Source organism: Mus pahari, chromosome 9 (genome assembly GCF_900095145.1).
Source record: "Mus pahari chromosome 9, PAHARI_EIJ_v1.1, whole genome shotgun sequence".
NCBI classification, from domain to species: Eukaryota; Metazoa; Chordata; class Mammalia; order Rodentia; family Muridae; genus Mus; species Mus pahari.
In genome coordinates, this window is record NC_034598.1 from 87,604,422 (window position 1) to 87,616,243 (window position 11,822).

Below are 11,822 nucleotides of genomic sequence, written 5' to 3' on the forward strand. Positions count from 1 at the left end.
GTTTCTTAAGGGAGGCAGGTGTAATTAAGAGTAAAAGAAAAAAAAACAAGTTAATTGTCCTCCAAAGATACTCAATTGCTCTTCTCTGGTAAGAGCGACTTTCTGCCTTCTTCATCTGGTCACCCCTGGCGAGTAATCTGTCTTCCTCTTGCTCTTCGTCATTTTATTCACAGTAAAGCTTTGGATTGGTCTCTGAAATATCTCTTCATGTGCCATCTTTGTGTTTCCACTGCTATTACTGTGGTCCTGCCAGGGCTAGGCTACCAGCATTCCAGTTTACAATCCCATGCCATTTTGCCTCTGTCCTGTCCGTCCTCACAATTAAAAATAATGGGATTTAAAAAAACAAAAACAAAAACAAAACAAACAAACAAACAAACAAACAAAAAAACCAAGCTGGTCATTGTAGCCCAGTGCCCTTATTTTATCTTCTGCATGAAGGCTTAGACAACTTTCAACTGAGTTTTGTATTTATAGAAATTCCTCATCTTGATTTATAAAATCCTACAGAACATTACTTCAATTAACCTCTCCAATCTCACATACCATCCTTCTGGACCAACCCAAGAAGATACCAACAACAGTGAAAGCTTTTGACCTTCATGTATGATGTTCATTTTGTGCCTGATACTTTCCTCCTCACTTGAGTAGACTATAAACTTTACAAGGGCAGGAAACTTGTTCATTTTACTTTCCAGGTTCTAGCACAGTGCTTTGCACAGTAGTTCAGAATCTAGCACAGTGCTTTGCACAGTAGTTCAGAATCTAGCACAGTGCTTTGCACAGTAGTTCTTTAATGACTATATCACAAGGAAAGTAATCATTTCATTAGAGTTCCATCTTTTCCTCCCTATTTCAAAACCAGCCGTGTCTTCCTGGATTAGTCCTTGCATCCATTTATCTGGCTCTAGCTCTTGTGTCTCTGGTTTCTGCTGCAGTGTCTGCTTGGCAAAGCATGGGTGGACTCCTGTTCCATGTACTCTCTAGCTTCTTCTACACTTGCCATTCTCTATAGACAGATTATTTTGTGTTGATACAATAGCAAGAACTGCGCTTTGCTTCTGAAGAGCTGAATTTGTAGTTCCGGGGGGGGGGGGTGGGTCTCGTGCTACATGAACAAATCATCAATAAATAAGAAAGTGAATAACTGTGCCTGATGACCTTGCCTCTTCTTCCTTACATTTCTCAGAAGCCTTGGAGTCCTAACCTGTCTCTCCAGCCCTGTCTCCAGAAGCCAGCCACCATTCGTAGGGTTGCCCTTAGCTGTGTGTGCTGGAATAGACTGATTTCTAGGCTTCATCTACCTTCTAAAAAACTACCTTTGATCCTTATTACATGAATGTCATCAGTTTGTTTGAACTACAGCAAGATTGCCACATTCTCATGGTTGCTGAGCTCACCTTGCTAAACTGAACCTTCTTTTTCATTCTGTATCTCTCTAATTTACCATTCTTAAAGACTGGGTAGCTAGTTCCTGTGTTACATTAATTTGTTGTAGGTAACTAAAATCCCTCTGCATGTCCCAAGGCATGACAGAAAGTACAGAGAAATTACATCCAGAAAAAATTAAGACAACTGAAAAGAATAGTTAATTTTATGTCAATTTGACTTATGTATAGCATGGCAAGATACCTGATTAAGCATTCTTTCTGTGTATCTCTGTGAGGATGCCTCTAGAAGAAATTAGCATTTGAATTGGTAGTGGATCCAGTAAAGGAATTGACCTTCAAGCCAGGTGGGCATCATGAGGACATGAATATTGAGGGCACGAATGGAAGAAAAACTTGAAGTAAGTACTGACCTTCATGCTAGGCACTTTTGTTCCTCAAACCTTCACTTATGGCCTTGAATATGCATCGTAGGCTCCTCAGCCATCAAACCTTTAAACTGTAGAGTCCCTGGGTGTGTAGGGAACATTGGAAGTCTGTGGGATATTTCAACTTCCATCAGTGCATGAACTAATTATATAGACAGACAGACAGACATGTATAAAATCTATCTTTTTATACTTCTATCATCTATCCACATTCTCTCTCTATTTCTCTCTCTCTCTCTCTCTCTCTCTCTCTCTCTCTCTCTCTCTCTCTCTCTCATCCTGATTCATCCCAGAATGAATATATGCAGCAATGTCTCAAATTTTACTCTATATTTAGAGCCACACAATTATTCTACACAACTGCATAGAATCCTACATTTTGAGCCTTGCAATGCATTCAACCATCCCATTATTGGTTGTCATATGTGGAACGTTTTTTATATATATAGTGTTTACAGTGCAGATACTCCTACAATTCTCATTGATGGCATTGCCATGGGACCTCAGGGAAAAGAAAAACAACCTGAATGTTTCCCATGGCATATGCATGCTTATAGGTCCACAGAAGCTGTCAGCTGGTAATAGTGACTGCTGGAGATCAGAATAGTATTCAGAGAGTCAGTCTCCCTGTCTGTAACACTTCAGCTTTACAATAAGGAAAATCCAAGTATGCATTACTTGAAATAATAAATATTGTTTAAGACATCAATGAAACCAATATTGGCTAAAATCTTCAGGCTCTTTTTCCCACAGTGCCTTTTGTGGGGAACATTGAAAGGTGCTGGTGGGATTGAACTTGGTCTGGTTTCATTTCTGCAGTGGGGTTGAAAAAATATTGAAAACTGTATGAGACTAGACGAGCCTGGGAGGAGGCCATGTGGGTAGTTTGTCACCCCACTGAGCAGCATGGTCCTCTGCCTTTGGTGTCAACTGAGAACATTCAACTTTTACTTTCAACTTTGCCTCTTGCGTAAGGCGAGTGGAGTCTACTAAATGAAAACGTCTTAGCATTTTTATCACAGAAGATTCCTGGAACCTAGTTGCTTGCGTCTCTGAAAAATCTATCCAGGACTTCCCAGAAAAGACCAGGCCTGGAATCTGGGATTGCATCATGGTGCAGAGATTGAGTTCCATCAGTAAGTCAGTAGGGCGTCATGGGGCCACAATCTGGCCTCAGGGTCATTGGAGTACATTAGGAAGGTTTGCTAAGGATTAATAAGAATACCTTCTGTAATTTTTTACTAGGACACTGTTTCTCAACTCTTACTACCATCTCACATATTTTTTTGTAGCATGATGTGAAGATGCCAGGTGTCCTGGAGAACTCTGTTCCAGACATGCTGGTATTTAAATTTCTTTTTCTATTTTCATTAAGAATTTCATACATGCATATAATACGTTTTCAACAGATCACCCCTCATTCTCTTCTTCCCAATTTCTCCCTTATCTTCTGCCACCATTTTTACTCTCAAATACATGTGCTCCAAACAAACAAATAAACAAACAAAAAGCAAACAACAAAACCACTGAGTGTAGTTCCTGTACAAGCAAGGGTGTAGGATCATCCAATGGGACACAGGGTCCTTGAAGACAGTTTACTCTTCCTTCATTCAGCAGCCACTCATTGCCAATAGCTCCTCGACTATGAGTGAAAGTTAGTTATTCCTATCTCTACCCATGCTGGGAATTTGGCTGGCTTGATCTTGTACAAGTCTTGATAGACAGTCCTAGCTGTTGTCATTTTCTGAGTGCTCCGGCCCCATTGTGTCCAGCAAATAATGTTTCACCACAGGGAATCGTACAATTTTTCTGCCCCCCCCCGCCCCCCATTATGGAAGTACAAAGTGTATCTGGTTATATCATGAGCCCTAAGGGAGACATTAATGCAATTATCCTGCTAAATGGTCATAATATGAAAGTGCCCCCTAACTTGTTCTTACCTTTATTTTTATAGATTTATCTGTCTTTCCCTGTCATCAAGGTTTCTTTTTGCAGTGGTGAATAATACAAAGGCTCACACACAGTCAAAATGCAGACAATTAAAGGTATTGTAATGTGGAGTGTTTTAGCTTCATTTTTTTAAATTTGAGTGTTCAACTTTAAATGGTTCATCTCTCTCCCCCCTCCCACACACACAGGGGGAAGAAGGAAGAAGGAGAGAGAGAGAGAGAGAGAGAGAGAGAGAGAGAGAGAGAGAGAGAGAGAGAGAGAGGAAATCTGCATAGAAGACGGGCCAGAAACATTTCAGTGTCTTGGCCAAGCACTCCAGACATTTGTATTTGCTGTGCTTCAGTCTGGGTCTGCTCCCCTCACCCCTGTTCTCGCCAGAGTATCGCTATGTAGCCCTGACTGGCCTGGAGCTCACTATGGAGACAAAGCTGGACTCAAAGTCATAGAGATTAGTGTGACCCTGCCCCCTGAGTACTGAGACGCCATGCCTGGCCTAGGTTTGCTATTTATTTATTTATTCATTTATTTTTATCCAACTCTTATAGCAAGATCCTCTTATCATTCAGTTTACAGTTCCAAAGTCATATTCTTGAAGGGGCCTCTGTGACCACCTAATTAATCCCTAGGATGAAGATGATGGGGATGTGAGCCACTATCACAGGGAAAGAGGGGGATAGGGTTGGAACCCGACTAAGATACAAGGTGTCCAAAACAGGCCAGGGAGGTAAACATGTGCCTGGCTCCTTTTTCTTTCTGCCCCAGTTCTTTCTCTCCATAGTGCTTCATTCTCTGTGCCAATGCTTCTCAGCATTCCCAGTGCTGAGACCCTTTAACACAGTTCCTCATTTTGTGATGACCTCCAACAATAAAATTATTTTCATTGCTACTTTAAAACTGTAATTTTGCTACTACTATGAATCCTAATGTAAATCTCTTGCGGTTTTGGTAATTTAGGTGACCCCTGTGAAAGGCTCAATCATTACTCCAAAGGAGTTGTGACCCACAGATTTTGAACCAGTTTGTATAATCTCCCATGCCTTCACAGAACTTCCTGAATAATTTCTCTAAGTGTATGTAAATTCTATTTTTCTTCACCCTATTTACTTTCCTTCTATTAAAAAATAAAACACTCCCAAACTAAAACTCCCAAGCTTGGAGAGCTTTCTGCGTATTATTGTGGGCAATCTATGTATAAGAAAAAAAGAACTTTCATTCAAACATCTCTTCCCATCCTTATACAAGGAGGCCACACAGATTACACTTAACCACAAATCCCAGATGATGCTATGGTCTGTTCAGACTAGAGAAGTGGAGGAGAGAATTGGCATGCAGGAACTTGACCCTTCTGTAGCCTGTGGGAGTTGCAGAGTTCTTGGGAAAATAACAGACATCATGACATTTGTAGAAGATGGGCTATATGAATTTTTGAGTTTTGTGAGTCTCTAAACAAAAGGCCTCTCATTTGTCAATTAAATGGTTGATTTATGACCAGTGAAGTTTGCACGTCATTTGGACATACCATGCTCTGGGGAATGAAAAAAAAGAAGAAAATGTAATTTAATTTGGAAGATCTTTTAGGCTGTTGGCTGTCCACGGCTGAGAATAAAATCTGGGTGCAGAAAGGATAGCAGGGGCTGGAGCTGACACAGCAGAGAGGGTGGATTGGACAGGATGCAGGGCCTGGCCCCAAGTGTAGCATTACATTGTTTGCAGCTGTGAGTTGGTTTAGGGGGTCCCATTTCCCTAGATTCCTGGAGGGTCTCCTTTCTCCCTGATGAGGTGGTGAGGACACACAGAACATGTTAAGTTCATTCTTATGGGCTTGGGTGGAAATTTGTGTTCTGTGTCTGCATTAGATCTTGTGAAACTCAGCAGCTCAGATACTGTTCTCTACTGGGACATTCAGGGGAAGAGGCAAGGTGGGGTGTGCCAGGGTTCTGACAGTGACTACAAAGTACACATACTGTTCTCTGCTTTAGCAATTCACGTTCTCCAGTGGAAAAGTAGTGAGAAAGACTCAGTGTGGCTTCAAGGTCTGCTTTCCCCAGAACACCTGTTTGTTGAGCAATACTAGAGGAAACTTTGGAGAGGTTTACAAACGACCAGGCAGGGAAAGGGACGAGTAATGAAGTGGAGATTCCCCCTGGAGTTGAAGAGAGGCTGAGGGAAGATACCACAGGGAGTAGAGAGTACATAAGGGGGCAGTGCAAAAAGCTAACTTTCTTATTCATCTGTCCAACAGTTTCGTAGGTCTCTACTGAGCCCCTTTTGGTACAGCTGCATTCCCATGCCAGGTTGAATATAAACATCTTTGACTACTTTCTGTAGAGATTTTCTTTGTCCTGGACATGTTCTCTCTTCTCTGTGGTTTTACATAGACTGTCCCTTTAAAATTATATTTTAAATATAATAAATCCTCCATATATTTTAATTTTAATAATAATATGTTATCCATTCTGCACATTTTTATGTTTCAGTTTTCTATGTGTGTATCTACCTATCTGCCAGAGCTTTGATCTCTGCAAGCTGGGATCATGGTCATTGTCCTCTTTATCTCCCATGTATGTGGAAGGTGCATCAACAGAGGTTCGTGAAATGAATTTGACAACCAACATTTAATTTGGAGAGATAGACTGGTTAGTCTATACCTGTTTATACATACAGTGATGATGATAGTGATGAAAGAGATGATGGTGATGATCACTGTTATTCATAAGTTCGTCACTCCATTGTCTCTAGCGATGGAGGAGTGCTGTTTAAAAGATGATGAAGCCCACCAATTTTAGATTTCAGTTTTCAAGTGATCAGTACTTTCAGAACCATCCCATGGAGGATCAGTGAGTGAGCCAAAATTATTAATCATTGTTTTGTTATGACTGATACAGTTTTGTTGTTTTTAATCAGTCTGGTCCTTTTTTAACTAATTGTTCCTTTTACCATCAACCCCAAAACAGACCCTCACCATGGATCATATCCAGGCGGAACTAATGAACAAGGACAAAGATAAAAATATAACAACAACAAAAAGCCAACATTTTTTGCATCTCCTCTTGAGGCAAAGTCTATTATGAATACTTTACACCTCACTTCATTTGCTCTTCATGAGATTTCACAGAGCTGGTAATAGTATTGTTCTCATTTTAAAATAAAGACACAGAAACACAAATTACTTACATAATTCACTCTACCTCTGAAACTAAATTCTAAATATCTCTCTAGAGTGTCTCCCCCATTGGAGTGTTGACTCAGAAGTTGTGCATTCAGAGATAAATACCTGTTTAAGACCTGTTTCTGGTGACACTCCTAGAACTGGAATTCCCTTACTATCCTTCAAGACATGTCTTCTTTTCCCCTTAACATTATCTTGCACACCAAACCAGACATTACTCTCTGATATGTTATAAATTCCTACATTCTTCCTATTCATGCAGCCTCAACTGTAATTGCCTGATTTCTGGTCTACTTACCTCACAAGTTCTTTAAGAGTCACTTTCATCATTTACATTTCAAATGCTATCCAGAAAGTCCCCTATATCCTCCCCTCTCCCCCCCCCCCGCCCTGCTCCCCTACACACCCACTCCCACTTGGCCCTGGCATTCCCCTGTACTGGGGCATATAAAGTTTGTAAGACCAAGGGGCCTTTCTTCCCAATGATGGCCGAATAGGCCATCTTCTACATATGCAACTAGAGACACAAGCTCTAGGGGTACTGGTTAGTTCATATTGTTGTTCCACCTATAGGGTTGCAGACCCCTTCAGTTCCTTGGGTACTTTCTCTAGCTCCTCCATTGGGGTTCCTGTGTTCCATCCAATAGGTGACCGTGAGCATCCACCTCTGTATTTGCCAGGCACTGGCATAGCCTCACACGAGACAGCTATATCAGGGTCCTTTCAGCAAAATCTTGCTGGCATGGGTGAGATAGTCTCTGGATGGTCCATCCTTTCGTCTTAACTCCAAACTTTATCTCTGTAACTGCTTCTATGGGTATTTTGTTCCCTATTCTAAGGAGGAATGAAGTATCTACATGTTGGTCTAATAAAAAATTGAAAAAAAAAGAGTCACTTTCATCTTTCAGTATCTATTGCCCGATTCTCAAGGAATAATTTGTTTAATTACATATTTATTTAAAATAAAATGCAATTTACACAAAACTTCTCAAATGCCTTCTATAAGAATAGGTATTGATAGGGCTGGTGAGATGGCTCAGTGGGTAAGAGCACCCGACTGTTCTTCCGAAGATCTGGAGTTCAAATCCCAGCAACCACATGGTGACTCATAACCATCCGTAACAAGATCTGATGCCCTCTTCTGGAGTGTCTGAAGACAACTACAGTGTACTTCTATATAATAAATAAATAAAATAAATAAATAAATCTTTAGAAAAAGAATAGGTATTGATATTTTATTTATTTATTCATTCATTTCCGTTCTTTTAAACAAATACTTAATAAGGAAGGGCTGACAGTCTTATGGATTCAGATTCAAGTGTAAAAATTGTACCTAATTCTAGCTCATGAGCTGCTTACAGTTTACTATTGAAAGTCCTGACATTTCTCAAAATTGACTAATTATAAGTTGGGATATTGGTATGGAAGAAAATTATAGGTGGTATGGAGAAAATATATAACTAAACAAAAAAATTTTGTTTGTTTCCAGAGAAAACACAGAATTCTACCAAGCAGTCAGGTGGGTCATCTTTTCTTTCTGAAGGATGCAACCACTGTTTCTGAAGGAAGCAGGCCCACTGGATGCAGATTTAGGCAAGCCTGGCAAAGTCATTTTTTTTTCTGCAAAGGGTCTTAGTATCATTCATTCAAAAATATCTCAACCATTACAAACTCCAGCTTTCTAGATCCCAAAGAAGCTAACAGCAAGGTTCTAGCAAAACTGGTTATATGAGGTAGATGTAAAGCTGTGCCATTATATAAGGGTTCCCTCAATGCCCCTATACTGTTATTGGAAACAAATAAGAAATTGGCCTCTTTCTTAAAACCTTATGTGGCATTTGGGCCCCTATCCTAATGCTCTCTTTCAGGTGATTTTAAACAGAATCCAGAACAAAATTCAGGGTATCTCAAATCCCATTTGAGTTTTTCCAGTGATGTATTCCAAACTTATCTTGGTACCACCTACTTGGGGGTAAACCAGATAGCTGAAATGAAACTCCTAATCCTGGAGAACATTCTGATAGAGTTTTTGTTTTATTTAGAGGAGGGATCATAAGATATTATTAAAACAACTTGAACATCTGGTTTGGGAATAAAGTCATTTTATTTTGCAACTGCCAAGCCACAGAGCCAAGCTTACCAAGAAAGTCTTGTCTCTCCCAGTCTTCTGTAAGGCCTAACATCCAATGTTAATACTACAGACTCTCCAACACAAATGAACAAGAAAGAGAGAATAAGATTCTCATGATTCATGGAAAATTCACCTGGTGATTGTATAATCAGAGCAACAAGGGACAGTCAGAATCCTTTCCAAATCTGTTTTCTCAAGCTAATTGTCCCTCTTTAAGCCTCCAGTGGGGAAAAAACACATTAAAAAAATAATATTCAAAAGAATTGTTCATTGAATGCCAGTAAAATTCCTCCTCCTAGCACCGAATGTCCCCTTCCCATGGAGTTTAAGTACTGTTGTCTATCTTAGAGAAAATAAGCATCAGAGTTACAAAGGACTGTTAGAGAACACCTGGAGTGAGGTGCTTCACTCATCTCCTGAATTCAGCACTAGTGGGGCCATTCATCCATTGCATAATTATTCTGGCTGTGACCTTTAGCTATTTCAGTATATTCTAATATTCAACAAATATTATCAAAGCACCTGTACTAAGCATTGACACAAAACTCCATGTTATAATATGATGGCATTTACATTCTAGCAACATAAATATAGTAAAATGAATGAGTATAAAACTATTGCTAATGATGAAAGAGTCACAAAGCAATGAGCAAGGCTCTGTAGAATTGATTAACTGACCCTCCCATTTCTTCCTGCCAAACCCATTGCATACCTTTTTACATTCTAGTTAAGAACAAAGTTGAAGCCTACCTGCTGTCCCTAAACCTGAGCTTCTAAACAAGGACACTAACGTCCCCAAATAGAACATAACTGTGTCATGTCTGCTTAGTTACAGTATCAAAGAGTTGGAAAACAGCCCAGAGATCTGTTTTGCTTCAATCTTTGTTTTTCACTGACCCACACTGGGGAGGTAACCTGCTACAATCTCCCAGCATGTCACCAGTGGCAAAGCTCTGGCGGGAACCCAAGTCTCATGACATCAGTCCAGGACCTTTGCCTGCTGCCTTCAGTGGACACTAACATTTTTGTCTTATCTTACTCAACCATATCTCAGCTGACTTACTGTGCTTTTGTAACTTGAAGATCCTAGACAGGGAGAAAAGTAAAAATGCAAAGGTCAGGAGTTAAGTGATTTGGGAGTGCTTAGCCATGAGTATCAACGAACAGTAGATTGTAGGTGCTTAAACAGGGAAAACATACCAGAAACCAGCAATTGAACCAGCCTTGAGGCTTTTCATTAACTGTGTCAGGATTTGTAGAGTGTGGGCAACTCATCTTCTTATGACGCCTCAAGTTTTCTTTGCAAGGGTGGGGATTTGAAAAAGAAGAGGGGAGAGATACAGATTCAGCAACAAGGGCTTTGATATTTGTTAATTCTCTTGCATCGGTTACCTACCTAACGGGAATGCCGAGAAAGAACCTGCATGTGCCAAACTGATGATGTTATTTTTTGCATCTGATATCGCCTTGCCAAAGGAAGTTCAGCTATAAACAGCTTTTTAGGCTGACAATCCAAGTCTCCTCACAGGATTGACTCAGCGGATATTCTGTCCAAGGTACATAGAGCAAGTTTGCTAAGTCTGGGTCATTCTGATAAATTCTTGAAAACAGGGACCCCAGACAGCAAGGAGAGAACATCAAAGACCTCCTAGGGCTGGAACCCAGAGTTGGCTAATGGCCTGTGTCCTCACTTCACTTCAGCCCTGGTTTGCGGTGGGAGGAAACTCATAGGCAAACCTCCTCCTTTGCCTTCCATGGGGCCATCTGCTCAGCTGCAGTGCCCTGAAGAATCCTCCACACTGCTAGCTTTAAAGACCTTCTCAGTAGATCATCTAGCCCAGGGAGTAAGTGTGTGGAGGGAGATGAATATTGTCGTTAAGAAGCTACCACTCCTGTGTGCACAGGAAGAAGGAATGACAGAGAACAGGATGCAGGAGGGATTCTTGGAAGACCTTGGGGGAACAGGAAGTAATTCCCAGACTCAGACGGGAATAATGAACAAGGAACCAAATCATCCTCAAACGTCCACATTAGAAATTACCTACAGATCTGAAATCACACTTTATAGGGTAGCATTCAAGCCTCTTCTAGTGCCAAGTAGGACTCCAGAAAGTTCCAGCATAGTGTTAATGTTGACAGTCAAGAAGCCACACTTAGGACCCATTAGAAATGGAGGCAATCATGACAAGCTAACTCATTCTTCAGTCTTCAGGGAGGGAGTTGGTGAATGATTCCCACATTTGGACTCCATGTCTTTGATTTCCATTAAGGGTCATATTTGAACTTACACAGGTACCGAGCAACACTGAGATGCCCACTAATGTAAGCTGTAGGTAGAATTCTGTGGAAGGATTTTCTATATCGCAAAGAGGCGGAGCTTGATGCGGTCAGTGTGGCTGGGTTTGGGAATCAGTGAGTGGGTTGCTGGGGTCTGGTGAGAGTGAATCAGGCAAGTGAGACAAACAGGCACAGGTCTCTTGTCCACAACTGCTCCTCCGTCCCGTCATTCAGAGCATTGCAGAGACCAGAGAGAAGTCGCAGTGGTTGAGAGCACTTCCTGCTCATCCAAAGGACTACAGATTGGCTCCCAGCACTCAAGTCAGCTAGCTCACAACTGCCTGTAGCTCCAGCTCCAGGAAACCCTCCTGAACTTTGACACCAACACTCATATGGTATGCTCTCACACAGACACGGATGTATATACATACAAATAAACAAATAGTTAAGTAAAGGAACATTGCAGGATGTCAATCATC